This window comes from Carassius gibelio, chromosome B3, assembly GCF_023724105.1.
Source record: "Carassius gibelio isolate Cgi1373 ecotype wild population from Czech Republic chromosome B3, carGib1.2-hapl.c, whole genome shotgun sequence".
Lineage (NCBI taxonomy): Eukaryota > Metazoa > Chordata > Actinopteri > Cypriniformes > Cyprinidae > Carassius > Carassius gibelio.
Window position 1 is genome coordinate 18,526,812 of NC_068398.1, and position 22,041 is coordinate 18,548,852.

At 43.7% G+C, this 22,041-nt stretch overlaps 1 gene segment (V, D, J or C); it reads left to right on the plus strand.

Moving 5' to 3' along the window:
• The window catches only part of LOC127952942 (Ig mu chain C region membrane-bound form-like), a 371,759-nt gene that overhangs the window by 49,604 nt on the left and 300,114 nt on the right, over window positions 1-22,041 (plus strand).

A 22,041-nucleotide genomic window follows, 5' to 3' on the forward strand; every position in this document is an offset into this window, starting at 1 on the left:
ATTATATTTTAACGTGTTTTAAAAACATATGTCAACTATGGTAGTCAAAATTTGAAGTGGATCAGAACCTTTCATCAAAGTTATACATGAATTTTGATCAATACCTGTTCTTGTCTTAGAACAACTTTGATTAACTTTTTTGATCCACTTCAAATGTTGACTCCTGTAATTTAAATAAAGACTATCAGAATACAATGCACTTACTGATGATTTAATGAAGGAGAAATATGGAGCATTATATTCGTAATATAACAAATAATCAAACTACTTTAAATTGCAAAACATTTACTGCAAGGACATACTGTATGTGAAATCATTTTAAAACTGTAAATGTCTGATTAAACTGAATTCTGCTGCTTTGATTGAATAGAAGCATGAACAAATTAATGAATTAGAACTATACAATGAAATATAGAAATGGATTAAAGTGTGCTAACTTCTAAATAGGTTGGTTTTATTCCAGAAAAAAATAATGAATGTATCAACCTGACTATAGTAGCTTTCAGTAACAACAGTGTTCAGTTTTAGACTGGCAACTGAAGCATTGATGTGGCTGCTAGAGTCAATGAGAGCTCTGAGATTTAGAGAGTTCAGGTGGTTCACCTCTCTCTTTATATTTCAGCCACTAGATGGCATCCCAAGTATGCAAAGTGTTTCTCATCACAATCTGTTCAGAAACACACATATACCTCCACTCTTCCTGGTCTGCAGCAATTCTTTCACAACTTCTTGTGACAACAGGTTAATGATGAAGCAAAGGACGATTTTCTTTGTTGTGCTAATGATCTCTTCATTACATGGTACTGCAAAAAAAAAAAAAAAACTATGCAATTTGCCAATGCAGACTTTAATTTGCACGCTAATATACGATAATGATTCTAAATTCTGCTGTTTTCTCAATTTTCAGATTGCAGGAGCCAGACACTGGTGGAATCTGAAGCTGTAGTCATTAAACCAGGAGAGTCTCATAAACTGACCTGTACTGCTTCTGGTTTTAACTTTGGTGGCTCCTGGATGGCTTGGATCAGACAGGCTTCTGGGAAAGGACCAGAGTGGGTAGCAACATTATCTGATGGCAATAGCTATATCTATTACTCTGACAAGGTTAAGGGACGATTTACCATCTCAAGAGATGACAACAAGAATCAGCTGTACCTTCAGATGAGCAGTCTGAAAACTGAAGACACTGCTGTTTACTACTGTGCAAGAGACACTGTAAGACAAGAGCTTGTGGTGTTGTATAAAAATACAGCCAGCTGTATAATGATCTCAAAAAATGTCTATAACCTCATTTCAGTATACTGTATGTCTGTTTTAGTAATTCATTATGTGGTTAATTTACGTTACCAAGAGATGAGTCAAAAACTCAAGTTTACAAGTTTTCATATTGTTAAACTGACAGTTTAATTAATGTGTTTGATTAAATCAGGGTATTCCTATCTTTAGGTGAAATAAATGATAGAATAAATATGTAAAATTAACAAATAGGAAAACACAAATAAGACAAACATGAATCGAAAAATACCATGCCAAACGTTGTCAGTCTGTCCTCTATAAACTAACTTTAATATAAGCACACCAGATTATTCCAGTTGAAACGGTCACAAAATACTACCACAGATTAAAAACTTAATAAACTTACAACAACATAATGAAACCTATATATTTATAATCACACATTCTGTAAACACGCATCACTTATTTTGCACAAATAATCAGAACATGTATGTAAAATAGAAAATTGACTTTTGCATAGATAAGCAATGAACTTACATGTTCTGTCCTCTATTGGTGCGAATGAGTTAAACTTGAAAAGAGGAAGTGCTGAAGCCTGCACTGTGTGTTTTAGTGTGGATTGACTGTTAACCAGGTGCAGGATAGGAGTAAAACAAACACTGAGGGTTTGTCCAAATTCCCACACTTGCACTTGAGCACTTGTCTTCTTACATGACATATTTCCTGTGATTGGCCTAGGTGGGCATGAAGACCACAAGTGTGTGTAGATCTTTCCATTACCCGATGGGACACACTTATAGCAAAGTCCTTTGTGTTTTTAGCAAAGTCCCCATCTTGGCAACACCCCCGAGCAGCTATTTCAGACTAACAAGACCAGGCTCCTATCTAAATGAATGGGCAGAGAGTCAGAACTGCAAGTAAAATATGATAAAAATTGCTGAAAATGTTTTATGAATTTGCCCCAAAATAAAGTTTAAAACGCCTGTTTCCCCACAGGTTATACTTTTACTAAGCATGCACAAGGGTTCCTCAACTGTGGGCATACGTCAGTGGAACCAGAGGATAGGCTTAAATGTTTCCCGGCTTGACTGTTAAAAGCAGATGATTGGCTTTCGAGCGGGAGGGGCGGGATATGTGCATACAACTGCCATCTTTGCCATTACGGGTTGTCCTTATATAATTGTATTGAGAATTGAGGAAGTGGCATGTCTCTTATAAATTGTCTCTGCTAATAGTGTATAATCAGAGCTCTGTTTTGATTTTCAGTACTTTGCATTTTAAAATAAACTTATAAATATCTGTTAACTAGTCCCAATAACAGATACACAATTTAATGACAATTTAATGTGGTGCTTTTAATTAAATGATAAAAAAAAAAAACAGTTTTAAATGTTGTACAAAATACATACTGTACTCCAGAAAGGTATTCAAATGTGTGGATTATATGTGTATTAAATGCACTGTGCTCTGTTGTTTTAAATGCCTGGGACAGTCTTGAACACTTACTTCCTGTTGTGTGCACATGCTCTCAAGTGGTTGAGACAAGTGTGGGTAACTGGACAGTCTCAGAAATAAGGTGGCCCTGAAGTTCAAAAAAATTAACAAATCAGATTTTAAATAAATAAATAAATAAATAAATAAATAAATATATATATATATATATATATATATATATATATATATATATATATATATATATATATATATATATATGTAGTAAATTAGCTCAAAAGTTAAATATACCTGGTTATAATTCATTGCAAGTATTAAAGAGCCAGTAAGATGAAAATTCTAAGCTTCCTATCACTGTTTATAAGTCCTGTACATTAGGTTTAAATCCATCCAAGGTTAAAAAACATTGTCAGTTTGTCAAAATATCATTTTAAAATTACCTCAATTCTCAGAGATCCCCAAACGGTTAGCACGAAGCTGTTCAAAAGATTCAGTTTCCTTAAACCCCACCTTTCAGTAGCATACTGTGTTCTGATTGGTCAACTGACATAGTTTTGATTGGTTGTTCCGCACACAACTTCACGGTAAACAATGCATTAGCATTTTTTGGGGGTGAATTATGTCTTATTCCTCTCACCGCGAAGCAAACAGTAAAATAAAACACTTGAACAGTCTCGCTGCTTTTTCTTCTGTGTGGGCGTATTCAAGCCGCGCGCTTCAGTTTGAATCTGAATAGCGCGTTCAGCGCGGGGTCGTGGTCACATTAGATATAGTGAAGGGAGACGTGAAAAACAGATATCGCGTTGTTTCCATATGGATTACTTTATCACAGAATATTTGTCAGCAGCACTTGTTTAGTTTTAAAGTAGACATGTCAAGCTTTCTATAGATATATCTCTCATGTCTCTTCGTTGAGTATTCATGGAGTTACACTTCATTTTAATGACGTGTTTGTACATGACGATCAGCGCAGACAGGCTGCAGACAGCACACATACTGATAAGACGCTCGGGAGAAAACAAACACATAACTTCATAATCATACTTCGCGTTGTGATTCGGAGATGCTTGTTGGTCCAAATAAAGTTGGTAATAAACCCTCTTTTATGGCCAAACGCTTTGAAAATCCCGCCTTGAACTCACCGAGATTAGAAAAGCAGTCATCAGTGAAATGTTGTGAACACAACAAAAGGGATTTGTTGTACTGCTCTGGTATTGTGGTAAAAATGAATTTTAGCCATTGGTTGTTCTGATCTTCTTTCTTTGGCAGTGAAAATAAAACAAACTTTACTTTGCCTTTACAATTAAAAACACACTGTCTCCTCGACATGATGCTATCACACCAACCAGAGCGTCTGTGTGGGGGGTGGGGCAGGTCAGAGTTTTGTTTCTCTCAACACGGTAGGCGGAGATTGTTATGCAAAGTGTTCCTAGTAACGTACATAGAGATGGGCAAAAGATTTGAAATCTATAACGACTCGTTTCATTGATTCAGAGTCGACTCCTTACTTTAGAAGCCAATAACTTTATAAATCGTGTACTTTTTGGTTTAATTACTTTGCACATTGTTTACACTGATGGACAGCTACATCATACACTGTAATACAGGTAATTTTTGAGGAAACCAAAATGGAAACAGGGAAAAGAACTATAAAAAGGTCAGTTAACCACCTGCAAAAACCATCAGCACCTTCTTAACAAGGGGCCCAATGCTCATGCTAAACCTCTGCTTGTGTGTAGAATGTATAGAATGCTTCACCTAAAATTCAAGATTTCAATTAAGCAATATCACACAAGTGCTGTTTTTGTCCTGAATAGCACAAGTGCAAATGTGATATTGATTTTATACAACAGTTCAGAGTCTCCATGGCAGATTATAAAGATCCAGCTACAAACACTGGATCCTTATATATATATATATATATATATATATATATATATTGTGGCGAGGTGAGGAACTACACGACAACCGATAGACAGAGAAAATCCCCGAAGGGTGGATTTATTGAAAAACGTTGTGCTCTGAGTGAAGACGGTGCTCTCCGTAGTGCTCCAACTCCCTCGTGCTCTCTGTGCCTTGAGTGGTGGATCCCGTGCTGTGCTCTCCTGGTTGGGGCTGACGGTCACACGCTGCTCTCTATAACAGAGGAGGAAAGAGTTAGTGTCTGCGTCGGGAGACATTGCTCACCATACTGTTTTCCTCCCCGGCTTAAGTAGACGCCGCTTAACGAGCTGCAGGTGCGGCCGCTCAGCCCGTGACGAGCTAGTGCCGGTGATTCCACTGTGTTGCCAGGGCGACGCTGACGAGCGCTCGGGACACACGTCACACTCCCCCCCCCCTAAGCGTAACAATGGGGAGATATGGGGAGGGTGGGGAGTGGAGCCTGACAGACCTGTGAAAGCTGCCCCTATCCTGGAGAGGCCATCCGCGTTGGCGTTGGCTGTCCCCGCCCGGTGTTGTACGGTGAAGTGGAAGTCCTGGAGCGCAAGGAACCACCGGGTCACCCTGGGATTGGTGTCCTTTGCGCGGGCCATCCACTGCAGTGGCGCATGATCTGTCAGCAGGGTGAACCGGCGGCCGAGGAGGTAATAGCGAAGCTCCAGGACTGCCCACTTGACAGCCAATGCTTCCTTCTCCACGGCGGCATACCGTTGTTCGGTCGGGGTCAGCTTCCGGCTAATATAGATCACCGGGTGTTCCTCGCCGTCCTGGACCTGGGAGAGAACTGCTCCCAACCCGGTGTCTGAGGCGTCGGTTTGCACCAGGAAGGGGCAGTTGAAATCGGGGGCTCGCAGGACTGGCTCCGTGGTGAGGGCTGACTTCACCTGCTGGAATGCCTCTTCCGCTTCTGGACTCCAGGCTACCTTCTCGGGTTGCCCCTTCCTGGTCAGATCTGTCAGGGAAGAGGCTAAGGAGGAGAAGTTAGGGATAAAACAACGGTAGTATCCCGCCAACCCCAAAAAGGCTCGTACCTGGGTCTTGGTAGTGGGCCGCGGTGCCGAGAGGATAGCTGTCACCTTCTTTTCCTGGGGGCGGATGAGGCCGCGACCCACGCAGAAGCCCAGGTACTTGGCTTCGGAGAGAGCCAGGTGACATTTCCGGGGGTTGGCGGTGAGCCCCGCCCGGCGGAGTTCCAGCAGCACCCTCCGGAGCCGCTCTAAATGCTCCCCCCAGGTCTCGGAATGGATGACCACGTCGTCGATGTAGGCCGCGGCGTAGGCCATATGGGGCCTCAGCAGGACATCCATGAGCCTCTGGAAGGTGGCGGGGGCCCCGTGCAGGCTGAAGGGAAGGACCCGGTACTGCCAGTGGCCACTGGGGGTTGAGAAGGCTGTCTTGGGCTTGGCATCCTTAGACAGAGGGACTTGCCAATAACCTTTGGTGAGGTCGAGAGTCGATATGAACCGGGCCCTTCCCAGTCGATCCAGGAGCTCATCGACCCGGGGCATGGGGTAGCCATCGAATTCAGAGACCTCATTTAGGCGGCGGAAGTCGTTGCAGAACCGGAGGGTGCCGTCGGGCTTCGGGACCATTACGATGGGGCTGGACCAGGGACTCCGCGAGGGCTCAATTACCCCCAACTTCAACATCTCCTGTACCTCTGTCTCGATTGCGTGTCGCCGAGCCTCCGGGACACGATAGGGCCGCTGCCGGACGATAACTCCTGGTGGTGTTCGGACTTCGTGCTGGATGACGGTCGTCCGCCCTGGCAGGGGGGAGAACACATCCAAGAACTGACCGACCAGGTGCTGCAGTTCCGTCTTCTGGGCCGCGGAGAGATTGGGATCCATGTCTACAACCACGGGAGAGGTGGTGGCGAGGGCTGAGAGCTGGGGTCCGGTCCCCACCCAGCGCTTCAATAGATTTATATGATAGAGCTGCTCCTCTTTTCGGCGACCTGGTTGGCGCACTTTATAGGTGACGGGTCCTGCCCGTTCGGTGACCGTGTATGGGCCCTGCCAGCGTGCCAGGAATTTACAGGCGGAGGTGGGGACCAAAACCATGACGTAGTCTCCCGGCTGGAACTCCCGTGGTTGGGCGGCCCGATTGAAGAGGCGCTGCTGGTCTTGCTGGGCCTTGGAAAGGTGCTCCCGGACCAATGGCATGACCCTATCGATCCGCTCTCTCATGGCCTTGATGTGCTCGAGGGTGGTCCGACATACCGCAGGCTGTTGCTCCCAGGCTTCCCGGGCGACATCTAGAAGCCCTCGGGGTTGGCGGCCGAAGAGGAGCTCGAAGGGCGTGAAGCCGGTGGAAGCCTGGGGCACCTCCCGGATCCCGAACAGCACATACGGGATCATTTGGTCCCAGTCGCGTTGGTCCTCGGCCACGACTCGTCGCAGCATCTGCTTAAGGGTCTTGTTAAAACGTTCCACGAGCCCATCAGTTTGTGGATGGTACACGCTGGTCCGGATCTGCCGGACTTTGAGGAGCTTGCAGAGGTCAGCCATGATCCGGGACATGAAAGGGGTGCCCTGGTCGGTCAAGATCTCCGCTGGTAGGCCAACCCGACTACTCAGTAGGAAGAGCTCCTGTGCGATGTTCTTTGCGGTGGCCTTGCGGAGGGGAATGGCCTCTGGGTAGCGGGTGGCATAATCCACGATAACTAGGATGTGTTCATGCCCCCGGGCGGACTTCGGCAGCGGCCCCACCAGGTCCATCCCGATGCGCTCGAAGGGCACCTCTATGATAGGCAGCGGGATCAGCGGGCTGGGGGGAGGAGTATGTGGCGATGTCCGTTGGCACGTCGGGCAAGCTTGGCAGTACCGCTTGACATCCGCCTCCAGTCCTGGCCAGTGGAAGCGATCCCGGATCCGTTGCGCGGTGTTTTGAGCGCCGAGGTGGCCAGCCATCGGGTGGGCATGGGCGAGTTCCAACACCGTCTGGATTTTGCTTCGCGGTACCACCAGCAACGTCTTTTCCTCCCCCCTTCGCTGCGCGACACAGTAAAGCAGGCCGTTTTGGATGACGAAATGGGGGGTGGGGTGGGGAGCCGGTTGTAGATCCTCTCCTTCCGCCACCCGGGGGTCAGGCAGCGGCGTGCGGTGGGCGGCGGTGTGGAGGGCGGCGAGCTCACGTTCGGCGTCTCCTTGACGTGAGGCCATGTGCTCCATTATTTGCTGCTGGCGGATGCTCACCTCGGTGAGGTGTTTAAGCAGCTCTTCCATGCCGGGGGAGGAGCGGCCGCCTGTGGAAACAGAGCAGAGGGAAAAGAAAAAAACAATAAAAAAAAAAAAAAATGGGTGACGGTGACTTTAACGATCTCCTCGGGGGTCGGTTGTCGGTGTCCACCTCACTCTTCTGCCCGCATTCTCCACCAGTGTGGCGAGGTGAGGAACTACACGACAACCGATAGACATAGAAAATCCCCGAAGGGTGGATTTATTGAAAAACTTTGTGCTCTGAGTGAAGACGGTGCTCTCCGTAGTGCTCCAACTCCCTCGTGCTCTCTGTGCCTTGAGTGGTGGATCCCGTGCTGTGCTCTCCTGGTTGGGGCTGACGGTCACACGCTGCTCTCTATAACAGAAGAGGAAAGAGTTAGTGTCTGCGTCGGGAGACATTGCTCACCATACTGTTTTCCTCCCCGGCTTAAGTAGACGCCGCTTAACGAGCTGCAGGTGCGGCCGCTCAGCCCGTGACGAGCTAGTGCCGGTGATTCCACTGTGTTGCCAGGGCGACGCTGACGAGCGCTCGGGACACACGTCACAATATGTATGTATATATATATATATGTCTTTTTCGAAAACAGTAGAGGTGTGACCTCGGCATCCCGGCGTAATTTGTCTATCCAAGCCTCTGACCATCATGGCCTTCTAACAATCCCCATGTATAGTCTGTCAGATATTATTTTGCTTAAATATATTGGTGCAGGATGGTCACAAGAGTGCACACTTTCGACCAAAAAACAAAATAACCTTTTTATGCAGCGCCCCCCAGTTATTTTGCGCCCTAGCCAACTGTCACCAATGCCAGGGGCCGGCCCTAAACAAAACATTCTTCTCTCAAGCTTGGCACAAATTGTTCACTTGCTGATATACATAAAATTATTTAATAAATATGCCTACCTATTTAGAATAGGCACTTAATTATTATAACTATTATGCTAAATAATAAAATAATGAGAATACACTGACCAGTATCTGTTTTTATATATATATATATATATACAGAAAGGTACTGTGTTATTTCACCAGTCAGTCATGGAAGTCTGGTGTTGATGAGCTTCTGGAAAGATTCATTCCAGGAGAGAAGACAGTTATAAAGATTTGAGTGCACAGGTTTGAGAGTGCACATCTGAGCACACATCCTGTTTTGTGCATTATATACTGTTAGATGTGTTTTGTCCATGTTTCATATTTTGTATAATTATATCACTAGGTAACAAAGATACATTAACACATACCTGAACAAAAATAATCAGATGAAGTAATATAACTCTTCTCATTAAAATATAAGTGAAGAACTTTTTCTTTGTCTACTGTAGTAATGCTCAGATGCAAATAATTTTGTGAGAAGGGTCAGTGTCTCCCAGACTTCTCAAAGGCTTTGTTAAAAGCTGAACTTTCAAGTGCGTGTGTCCAGTGACTAAAACATCTGCAGTGTAACCTATCACTGTTTTGGACATAATGTATGGACTCCTACTAATGATTATTTCATGTGAGAAATTCAAATTTGTTCTGAGTATTATCATAGTTCCACTCTTCTTAATCATCTAACATTATTTGTTTTATCTTTTTCAGCTGTTAGTGGTCAGTCTTTGACCTCCTCAGATTCTGTGGTGAAAAAGCCTGGAGAATCAGTGACTCTGTCCTGCACTGCTTCTGGATGCACTGGATCCGTCAGAAACCAGGGAAAGCACTGGAGTGGATTGGATTTATAGACACTGGCTCAAGTCTGTATATTATGCTCAGTCTCTACAGGGACAGTTCTCCATCACCAAAGACACCAGCAACCATCATGTTAATGTGGCAACCACAGGGACAAAGGACACAATAGATGTTATAGAATTTAGTTTAGACTACGCCACCCTGGGAATTTCACCCAGGGAATAATATACCCGCGCACAGGTTCCCCACTAAAGACAGAAAAACATGGAGACACAGGTATTTATACAAAATTACCAAAAGTTTATTATAAATTTATAATAAAAACCATGCACAGACAAATGACAAACCACAAACGCAATGTTCACAAAAAGGAAGCTGCGGCCTCACAAGAGATGTGTACGTTCCCCTCACACACACACACTGCACACTCACTCTCACAGCACAAAGAGCCCCAGTGAAATGATCGGTCACAGCACACGTTGTAGACACCACCACCAAAGATAGGAGGGAAACGATCAATTTCCTAAGCCAAAAAGGCCGCAGCTCCTAAAAAAACAAACACACACTCCACACCACACACACACACAGAAAAGAAAAAGATTAATACAAAAAAAAAGGTTATACAAGCTAACAGGTGGATGACAAATACTCATCCACCTAAAGGTCTTGATGTTCAACCTTAATGGGCCCAATCAAATCCAAAAAAAGCCATTAAACAAATCTTGAAAAATAAACTTAACAAAAATCAACAAAACAACAGTTATTACGTTGTATACATAAATCAACACTTCAAATGAATAAACAATATATGAAATAAATAAATTCACAGATATTATACCAAAAATGACAATTTAGACATGAAAAGTTATACAAAATAAAGAAAACCCCAAAAGAAAGAAAACCACGAGTTGCTTGAGGTTTCAACAAAAAAAAAAAATATAATTTGAGGTCTTATTATATGGGCAAAATATGCACTTAGGAAGTGTGTGTAGGCAAAGATGTACAGCAGTATGTATCAACACATTGTATTACAGCAGTATCAGATGGCCTATAAACAAAACAGCGGTGACACTGCACGAACTGTAGTTCTCCGTAGCTGCGAGGCCAGGCACCCAAAAGGACATTCCCTCAATAGTTTAATACAGTCGTCATTCTCCCACCAAATCACGAACTAATCAAAACAAATGCAGGAAAGTTGCCACCTAACCAGTCGCTACACTTTAATAAGACAACAATAAATTAAAACCAGTCATACCCGTACCTGAAGTCCACAGATGCCCGCACAACAGTCATCCGAATGAAGCCAATTGTAATGAAACGCAAATGGGAAATTGTTGTCCGTCCGGAACGGTCACAGCCGCGTGCAGCAAGCAGACGCGAGACCCCAAACGACACGCTGAAAGTGTTCACCGCAGCGCGCAGCATGAAGCAAACAGGTGGACGCAGGTTCACAGAGGACGCGCTAAAAAATGGTCACAGCAGCGCGCAGCAAACAGGTGAGGGTTCACAGAGGACATGCTGAAAATGGTCACAGCAGCGTGCAGCATAAAGCAAACAGGCGAGCGTTCACAAAAGACACGCAAGGAGCCTATATGCCAGCGCAAATTAATGACGTCACGTAAACTGCGTGTGGGCTTTCAGCTCATTATGCCACAATCTACCCCACCCTTTTGCAACGTCGCCCCGACGTTGGACTCAACTCCAGGGTCTAAAGACGGAAACTGAACTAGAAATGGCTGTTGATCGAATAGCAGACCCAGAACCTCCTAATGCCCTAGGAAGGTGATGAGGGTTAGAGTGTTGTCCTGCAGTTGTTCGTCTTGGCCTCACCTGACCATTATCTGGCTCAGGGGGGTGTATGACCCCTGGCAAGATGGAAACCAAACTACCACCCCCCACTTCTACCAGATCAGGATCAGGCTCGCTTGGGGCCACTAATGGCATTGTATCAGTAGTGGATGACTCAACCAACGCATTACCTTCTAAGGCTGGCACACCTGCTTCTTGATGCTCCCTTGGGACCACATGCCAGCAATCCACCTCGTCTACCTCCTCATACACCGTCTCTAACAGGGTTGAAGACACCTCACTAGGACTCGACTCTTGAGTTACTACCTGACTCCGTCCTTTCAACAGGGAACGATGGACATGTTTAACCTGATCGGGTTCTTCCCGTGATGCAATAGAGTACACGGCACCGTTATCCTCTGGTGCTTTCACCACATAATAGACTACAGGACTCCACACATCTTGGATTTTATGGCGTCCTCGTCTACCACACTCCTTCAAATACACCATCTGGCCAACCGTCAATGGGACATCTCGAACATGCTGGTCATGGTTCACCTTTCGATGATCTGCCGCAAGCTTTAACCGTGCACTGGCCCCTTCAAAAGCAGCCTGTAGCCTTGCTTGATGTTCTACAATCCACTCATGCACATCTCCAGGAACGACGTCCTGGACCCCTCCAAGCAGGAAATCCACCGGAAGCCGTGGCTCCTGCCCAAACATAAGAAAATATGGGGACTCACCGGTGGTTTGGTGGGGGGTGGTGTTGTAGTAATAGACCACTTGCGGGAGACAAGACGCCCAATCCCTCTTCCTTGAGGGAGGAAGGGTGCGCAACAGATTATGCAAGGTGCGATTAAATCGCTCGCATTGGCCATTACCTGCCGGATGGTAAGGCGTTGTACAATCTACATAACTGCTGAACCAGGATGGACTCAAAGTTACGGCCCTGGTCAGAATGGATTCGACCAGGGACTCCCAACCTATAAAACCATTCCCCTACTAACACCCTAGCAACGGTTTCAGCACGCTGGTCTCGAGTTGGGACAGCCAATGTATATTTAGTAAACACATCTGTCATCACCAAAACGTTCTCTATCCCTGTCCGAGATGCCTCCAAGACAGTGAAATCAATTGCTAGAATCTCATTGGGCCGAGATGCCAACAGATGGCCCATATGACTACGAGCAGCTGGTTGTGTATCTTTAGCAACCTGGCACCGCTCACAATCTCGACACCACTGGGCCACTTCTGCTGCCATACTTGGCCAATAGCAGCGCTGCCTCACCAGTTCGAGAGTGCGCTCTATCCCTTGATGTCCATGCTCCTGATGCAACAGGGTCAACACTTCACTGCGCAGGGAAGGGAGAAGAATTTGAAGAATTTCTTCTCCTCCATCAGAACGAAAAACACGGCGGTACACTACACCTTCTCGATCTACCAACCTATTCCACTGGCGGAGTAAGACCCGTGCTGACTTAGAGAGCCCTCGGCGCTCCTCCCCATTAGGAAAGATCTTACCATCCCAAAACTCTAATACCTCACCAAGGACTCTGTCAGCATGCTGCTGGACTCTAATTTCCTTGGCAGAGTAACTCGGTAGAGCGGACATCGCTGCCTGAAGAACGTGGGGACCTATTTCTCCCTGCCTCACAGAACACAGCATCTCCTCTGGTACACTAGTCCCAGGAAGTGCATGATCCAACCCATGACAGCCAGGTGGACCCTGTCTCGATAGAGCGTCAGCATTACGATTACTTCGGCCGGACCTATACTTTATCTCAAAGTCAAATGAGGCAAGCTGTGCGGCCCACCGCTGCTCTGTAGCACCAAGCTTTGCAGAATTCAGGTGACTCAGGGGGTTGTTGTCAGTGTAAACTACACATTTCTGTCCCAACAAATATTCCCTGAATTTCTCTGTCATGGCCCACTTGAGCGCAACAAACTCCAGCTTCATGGAGCTATAATTTGACATGTTGCGCTCAGTGGGCCGTAGACTACGACTCGCATAAGCGATGGGTCGTACCTTGCCCCCCTGCTCCTGAGAGAGCACCGCTCCCAGTCCTCTATGGCTGGCGTCTACTTCTAGAACAAAAGGTCGCGAGAAATCAGCATAGGCCAGGACTGGAGATGTCGTAAGCCTACCTCTCAAACCATCAAAACTTTGTTGGCACTGCTCGGACCATGCCATGCCAAAGCGTTCGACCGTATGCTTCCTGGATTTAGACCCTGCAAATTCTGCCACTAACCGATGTAGAGGGGCAGCCAATTGAGCAAAGCCCTCCACAAAGCGACGATAATAACTCGCGAAACCCAGGAATGAACGCAAGTCCTTGACTGTCTCTGGTCTTCGCCACTGGGCCACTGCCTCAACTTTACTGGGGTCGGTGGACACTCCCTCAGCCGAAATGACATGACCCAGATATTTCACCTCCTTCTGGAAAAAGGAGCACTTCCCTAACCTAGCCTTTAACCCTTCAACCTCCAGATGATGCAAAACCACCTCTAGACGCATCAAATGTTGTGCTACTGATGACGATAACACTACAATGTCATCAAGATATAGTAATAACGACTGGCACTGCTGGTCTCCAAACAAGCGTTGCATTAGTCGCTGGAAGGTACTGGGGGCATTGCAGAGCCCAAACGGCATACGATTGTACTCAAATAGGCCAAATGGGGTACAAAAGGCGGTCTTCGGCCGATCCCCCTCAGCTACCGGGACTTGGTTATATCCATTAGCCAAGTCCATGGTTGAGAACCAGCAGGCCCCTGACAAGGCATCTAAAGATTCCTCTATGCGAGGCAAGGGAAATGCATCTTTTCGGGTTTTGGCATTTAATTGACGGTAATCTACGCACATGCGTAGGGTACCGTCCTTTTTCTTTACCAGGACTATCGGTGAAGCGTAGGGGCTACAGCTCTCTCTAATCACCCGTGCCTCAAGCAATTGATTAATATGTGCTTTAACCACCTCATATAACGCTGCCGAACTGGAACATCGTCCACGAGGGGAATATCATGAGCCAACAAACCAGTGCATCCCAAATCCCCCTCATGGGCTGAGAATACCGACTGGTATCTATGAAGCAACGCCCTCACTTGACTTACCTCCTTCTCCGATAATCCTGGCAATTCTAGAACATTAATCTGTTCCTCCATAGTGAGAACCACCTGGGTACCCGGAGTCTGGACAGTGGCGGCAACAGATCGAATCTCTGCCACATCTGGGGGCAAGCTGACCACAAGCACCTGATCCAACGTTCCTAAAGGGCTACGGGGATAAAGCATGACATCAGAAATCCCAACGTTCACAATGGGCACATATGCAGTACCCCGGATTACTTGAATTAACGCAGGAGACGCCAATAATCCCGCAGGTAACCCCTGCTCGAGTGGCTCAAAGAGCACAGGAGAATCAGAATAGTGCTCAGAGCATGTAGCAGCGACAAATTTCACTGTGCCACCGGGTATACAGCAAGCCCGGTGGCCACGAACTCTGACCCTACCAGCACGACCCTCTACAGGTTCAGTATTAACGTGACAGCAATACTGAAGTGCATGAACCATAATGCTCGGGGCCTGTTTAACAAAAGGCACACTAAACAATGCAGGGCCATGTTGACCAAAGAGCTCCTGGTAACATCGGCGCAAGACATTCATCCCCAATACACCGGGAACTTTGTCACCCATGCCACCAGGAGGATCTCTGACCACCAGAACCCCACACTTAGGCACCAAGCACCCACACAGCTCAATGTCTAACTCTACATAACCAATATATGGAATCTCAAGCCCATTTGCTGCACGCAGCTGCAACCAATGACACATCTTAAGCGCTTCTTGCTCTCCTGGTGCAATATCTCTACGGAAACAGCTCTCTGTAATAGTGGACACCATTGAACCAGTGTCCACCAAACAGGGAACTGAAACCCCACCAAAGACGGCAACAAGATGGGGACAGGACGAAATTAGTAGAGGCATGTTTTCAACGTGATTTAAAACCGAGCCCATTGACACCCCAACCGGACTGTGGCTCTGCAGCCCGGTGGGAACTAGTTTTCCGACTGTTGTGCTGGGCGGGGCTGTCTTCCCCCAGATACGGGTACTACCGCGGAAGGAGGCCAAGGGCGCGGAGAAACCCGGTCACCATCGCATTCTCTAGCGAAGTGACCAGCACGTTGACATCGTCTACATATTACAGGTCCCCTGCGAGGGGAGGGCTTTTGCAAGGAAGAACCCTGTAACTGGGCAAGCCCTTGAGTAAGCTGGCCCAACTGTTCCTGTTGAAGTTTTAACATCTCTTTTAACTCATCAAATTCCGATCTGGCCACCAAGACTCCACCCTCTAACCCAGAACGCCCCTGCATTCCATATTGGACACCATACGCTAACGGGAGGGACTGGCTCCGAGCTCTCGCACCTCCCAACATCCCTTCCCTTTCCCACCTTATCGCTTCACTACACACATGTAAAAAATTACAGGACGGCTCACGACAAACCAATTGTTTAAGCTCACGGCGCAATGCTGGATCTAAAACAAATTCAACAAACTGGTCACGTAGCAAAACCCCTGCATTTGGCATCGCAGCCGGTGACTGTTGCTTCACCTTCTCCTGAAGGCTCATTAAGGCGAGGGAGAACTCCAACAAGGTCTCCCCCTCCTGTTGCCTACGGGAGAAGAAAGCTTCTTGTAGTGCTACATACGACAAGGAACAACCATACAGGTCACGAAGTGCCACAATAATTTTATCAGGGTCTCCCTTTTCTGCATCAGGACGATGCCTAATTTCCTCTCGAGCTTCCCCCTCTAAATGATCAAAAAGGAAAAAAGCTTTATCGGCCGTGGACAGACAACGGACCCGCATACAGGCCTGTGCTTCCTCAACCCACTCATTAATACCCACTCCTGATTTACCACTAAACTTTGGGCACTTACGGTCCCTGGGGACAAACACAAACCTATCAACAGCTTCAGTGCCAGCACCGGCCTCTAAAGGCCTAGATGTTGCTGCGTTACTACCCTGCGCATCACTAATGGCACTTACTGAAGGTTGCTGTCCCTGTAGCCTTTCGTTCTCACTCCTCAATTGGGCCACCAGGTCCCGCAGCTCCTGCAACTCAACATCCATATCTAATAATTTTAATTGAGAAAAGAATTATGAATTAAATGCATAAACCTAAACGTAGGGATGTTAGAGAGAAACAGTTTATGACACCGCTGTTTTGTCAAAATGCATACAATCACAAGAAAACAAAATAAATACCCATGTCTCCAAAATCCTGTCAAAATAATAAGCAGATCCTGCCGACTGCGCCAAATATGTGGCAACCACAGGGACAAAGGACACAATAGATGTTATAGAATTTAGTTTAGACTACGCCACCCTGGGAATTTCACCCAGGGAATAATATACCCGCGCACAGGTTCCCCACTAAAGACAGAAAAACATGGAGACACAGGTATTTATACAAAATTACCAAAAGTTTATTATAATTTATAATAAAAACCATGCACAGACAAATGACAAACCACAAACGCAATGTTCACAAAAAGGAAGCTGCGGCCTCACGAGAGATGTGTACGTTCCCCTCACACACACACACTGCACACTCACTCTCACAGCACAAAGAGCCCCAGTGAAATGATCGGTCACAGCACACGTTGTAGACACCACCACCAAAGATAGGAGGGAAACGATCAATTTCCTAAGCCAAAAAGGCCGCAGCTCCTAAAAAAAAACAAACACACACTCCACACCACACACACACAGAAAAGAAAAAGATTAATACAAAAAAAAAAGGTTATACAAGCTAACAGGTGGATGACAAATACTCATCCACCTAAAGGTCTTGATGTTCAACCTTAATGGGCCCAATCCAATCCAAAAAAAGCCATTAAACAAATCTTGAAAAATAAACTTAACAAAAATCAACAAAACAACAGTTATTACGTTGTATACATAAATCAACACTTCAAATGAATAAACAATATATGAAATAAATAAATTCACAGATATTATACCAAAAATGACAATTTAGACATGAAAAGTTATACAAAATAAAGAAAACCCCAAAAGAAAGAAAACCACGAGTTGCTTGAGGTTTCAACAAAAAAAATATATAATTTGAGGTCTTATTATATGGGCAAAATATGCACTTAGGAAGTGTGTGTAGGCAAAGATGTACAGCAGTATGTATCAACACATTGTATTACAGCAGTATCAGATGGCCTATAAACAAAACAGCGGTGACACTGCACGAACTGTAGTTCTCCGTAGCTGCGAGGCCAGGCACCCAAAAGGACATTCCCTCAATAGTTTAATACAGTCGTCATTCTCCCACCAAATCACGAACTAATCAAAACAAATGCAGGAAAGTTGCCACCTAACCAGTCGCTACACTTTAATAAGACAACAATAAATTAAAACCAGTCATACCCGTACCTGAAGTCCACAGATGCCCGCACAACAGTCATCCGAATGAAGCCAATTGTAATGAAACGCAAATGGGAAATTGTTGTCCGTCCGGAACGGTCACAGCCGCGTGCAGCAAGCAGACGCGAGACCCCAAACGACACGCTGAAAGTGTTCACCGCAGCGCGCAGCATGAAGCAAACAGGTGGACGCAGGTTCACAGAGGACGCGCTAAAAAATGGTCACAGCAGCGCGCAGCAAACAGGTGAGGGTTCACAGAGGACACGCTGAAAATGGTCACAGCAGCGTGCAGCATAAAGCAAACAGGCGAGCGTTCACAAAAGACGCGCAAGGAGCCTATATGCCAGCGCAAATTAATGACGTCACGTAAACTGCGTGTGGGCTTTCAGCTCATTATGCCACATTAATTCTCTGAGTGTTTTAGTAATCTAGGACTTTGTAAACTTCTTTATATCAAGAGAACTTGTAATAATTTTGAATTCATGCTAGAATAAAACATTCACCAATTTCATTTAATTTGAGCTCTACATTCCACTGTGTGAACCTTTACAATCAGCAAGTTAAATGTTCAGCACATCAGTATCTTTGAATGATGATCTTTCAAACAGGTTTTCAGTCTTACCAGTGCACAATCAATGATGATAGATGTGAAGAAGCTTTAGGAAAAGCTATAGAAATGTTTTTGCAAAAATTCTGAATTGTCAACTGATAATGAGCATAGTTTAGTTTAATTTTCACTGTACAGTATTCTCTTCCCGCTTGTCCATGTAGCCTTGTTAGTTTCCTTGGTTGTAAATTATTTCCATTAATTGTCTGTATTTAAGTCCTCAGATTCTTTCATGGTTGTGTTTAAATGATTTCCTGTATCTTTTCAAAAGTGTTATTGAAGACTGTTAGTTTAATTATCTCCTTTGTCTACCATATCATTACAGCCAGTGTTGGGGAAAGTTACTTTTAACAGTAATGCATTACAATATTGTGTAACTCCTTAAAAAAGTAGGCCTTACTAATTACATTATTTACTTTTTATGGAAAATAGTGAGTTACGTTACTTTTGAGTTACATTTTAAATCTGTACAGGGCTTGCATGTTTGTTTTTAATATAAAAAAGGTGTTATTTTGCAAATGTAAAAAACCTTTCAAAATGAGTGAAATGAATATGCCTCAGGCAGAAGGAAATTTAATTAATGTCTTTACAGTGTGAAATTGCGTGAACAATATGACGCAGGAGAAAAAAGTTAAACAGTCTTCAGCAATAACAAAAATTAACACAAATGAGTTGTTAGTATGGCTGAATTGAATCATTGAAGGTCAGTAGCAAAGACTTAAAATGGGTTAATAAAATGGGATTAAATACATGAATGAAAATTGTCTTGTTTAACATATTTAATTTTTGCACGTTTGTATAATATTTATATAACATATTACAAGTTTTTATTGATCTTGAGGAATACTGAATATGTTTTTATGCAAGTAAGATGAGTAAAATGTTCATATTTAGTCTAGAACTAGAGTAACATCACAGTGCACACAACGCCTCTGCACTTACAATTTCTCTAAATGAGAGCTGTCCGTCTAGATATGGGAAACAAAGTAACTGGAGTTGATTATCTGAAAAAGCAACTCAGATATTTCCTTCTAAATTAAAATGTAAAGCGTTACTTTACTAGTTACTTAAAAAAAGTAATCTGATTATGTAACTTGTGTTACTATGTGTTATCCAACACTGTTTACAGCCAGTGCTATGTCTCTGAATTAGAACATGTAAACATCAACAACAACAACAACAAAAAAGTAAATTAAAAGGCAGACATGGTCACAGTGCTTCATAAGGTCACAGAAGATGCACCCTATGCAAACTTACTTCTCCTCATCCTCTGTATAAAGCCTCCACTCTATTCATCTCCAGAAACAAAATTGTTTGTGACTTTGATGCTTCAACTTCCTCTTTTCCTATTATGACCATGGATATTGTGTCTAAACTGGGTTTTATCTTCATGTTTGCTTTCACAGAATGTAAGATTGTCTTGAAAACCTGTTGATAATCAGACTTATTCATGTGCACTGTTGTAAATGTTAATGTTGAACTGTTTGTTTTTCAGTCTGTTGGTGTCAAACACTGACTGAGTCTGAGTCAGTGGTCATTAAACCTGGAGGATCTCACAGACTCATCTGTACATTCTCTGGATTTAGTAGTGACCCAGACTTAGCTTGGATCAGACAGACTGCAGGAGGAGGTCTGGAGTGGGTAGCATACATCTCAGATGATGGTAGTAGTTATATACACTACTCTCAGTCTGTTCAGGGACGCTTCACCATCTCCAGAGACAACAGCAAGAAACAGATGTATCTGCAGATGAATAATATGAAGAATGAAGACACTGCTGTATATTATTGTGCAAGAGAGACACAGTGATGAATACAGCTACAGCACTGCACAAAATCTGAAAACAACCATATCAACAGCTCACTACATAAAACTTCAGTGAATAAATAATTTAAGCTAATTAGATTTTTGCTTAAACAATGCTATTAAATATCTGCTGGAGACTTTGCATGGAGGCAGGATTCATATGTACTAATTTAATGATACATTTAGTGAAGCTCAGCTGGTCATTATTTACTTTTGTTGAGAGCAACATGAAATACAACAGAAATACAAGTTGATTATTATTATCTTAGGTGCAATTTTGCTATTGACAATACAGTGTAGGGTCAAGGTTTGAGCCTGAATCCCCTTTGACAAAGGACTCTCTCTCTCCTGCACATGCTCAGACTCTTAAAGGGGACATCTGGTGTAACTGCATCATAGTGAAAACTTAAAGGGAGAAATAAAAACTGGGCTATTCCTGCCCTGGTTACAAATTAATCAGATTTTTTTTTTTTTCAAGCACACACTAGCTGTCTTTCTACATTTATATTTTGAGGACCCAATAAAGCAACACAATTACTTGTGGATTTCACTTAATTCACTTAATTATCACTTAATTATCAGTAAGATACTTAATATACTAACATTGTCACTAGCACACAGCATTTTCTATATTTTATATACATTTTTACTACCTCTATTGCTGCTATGTAAATACCCTGTATAACCTGTTTGCAAATTCTTCTCTTGTACATTCCTGCATTCATTTTCAATATCATATTTAATTATTTTTCTTGCGTTTGTATTCTTTAATAATTGCACTGTCCATGGAGTGCACCTGACATTTCACTGCTTGTCATATGCTCTCCATATAACCATGTATGTGACAAATAAAAATCTTGAATCAAAAAAAAAAAATAAAAAAAAAATAAAATATACATATTTATATTATAATAATATATATATATTATTATTATTATTATTATTATTATTATTATTATTATTATTATTTTGTACAATGTTATAATGAATACAATACTAAATGTTGAATAGTAAACCTGACTTTTTGGTCTTAAAATGTAAATTATAGAGCTAACATATCACAAAAATGTAATCAAAAACTGAGCCAAGAAATAAAAATACTTCAAATTGCAGTGGTTAAATTGCAGATTACTTGTAATTCTTCAAAAGCACCATTTCGGTAACACCTCCTCACATTTCCACCCACATCTTACTTCAGCACTTTATATACAGCCCAAAAATGTTGCATATGCAAATTCACTCTCAATTTCACCTGTATATAAACACAATTCAGCTCAACAATCATCAAACATAACATTATAATTTAAATACACCCCTATTGTGAGAAGGCATTTTAACGATGATGTCAAAAAGCATTTATCTGTTCATTATTGTAGTGATTTTAACTCAGCAAGGTGATGTTGACATTGCCCTTTTTTTCTAGCCAAGAGCATTCAATACACTAATGGATGCTCTACATAAATGTAATTTATTTATTTTTATTCCACAGGTATCAGTGGTGATGAAATCCGGTTGGATCAGTCGTCTGCTGAGATAAAGAGACCTGGAGAAACAGTGAAGATCTCCTCTAAAATATCTGGTATTACAATGACAAGCTACTATATGCACTGGATACGACAGAAACCAGGGAAAGCTCTGGAGTGGATTGGGAGAATTAACTCTGGCAGTAGTTCTAGCTCTGATTATCTTATTTACGCAGACTCCATGAAAAATCACTTCACGTTGAGTGAGGACGTGTCTCAAAGTACACAGTATCTTGAAGCCAAGAGTCTGAGAGAAGAGGACACTGCTGTTTATTACTGTGCTCGACAGACACACTGACTCCATCTGATGAAGCAGCTCTACAAGAACTGACAGTAACTGAAGTGAGAAGATTTCAATTAGCTTG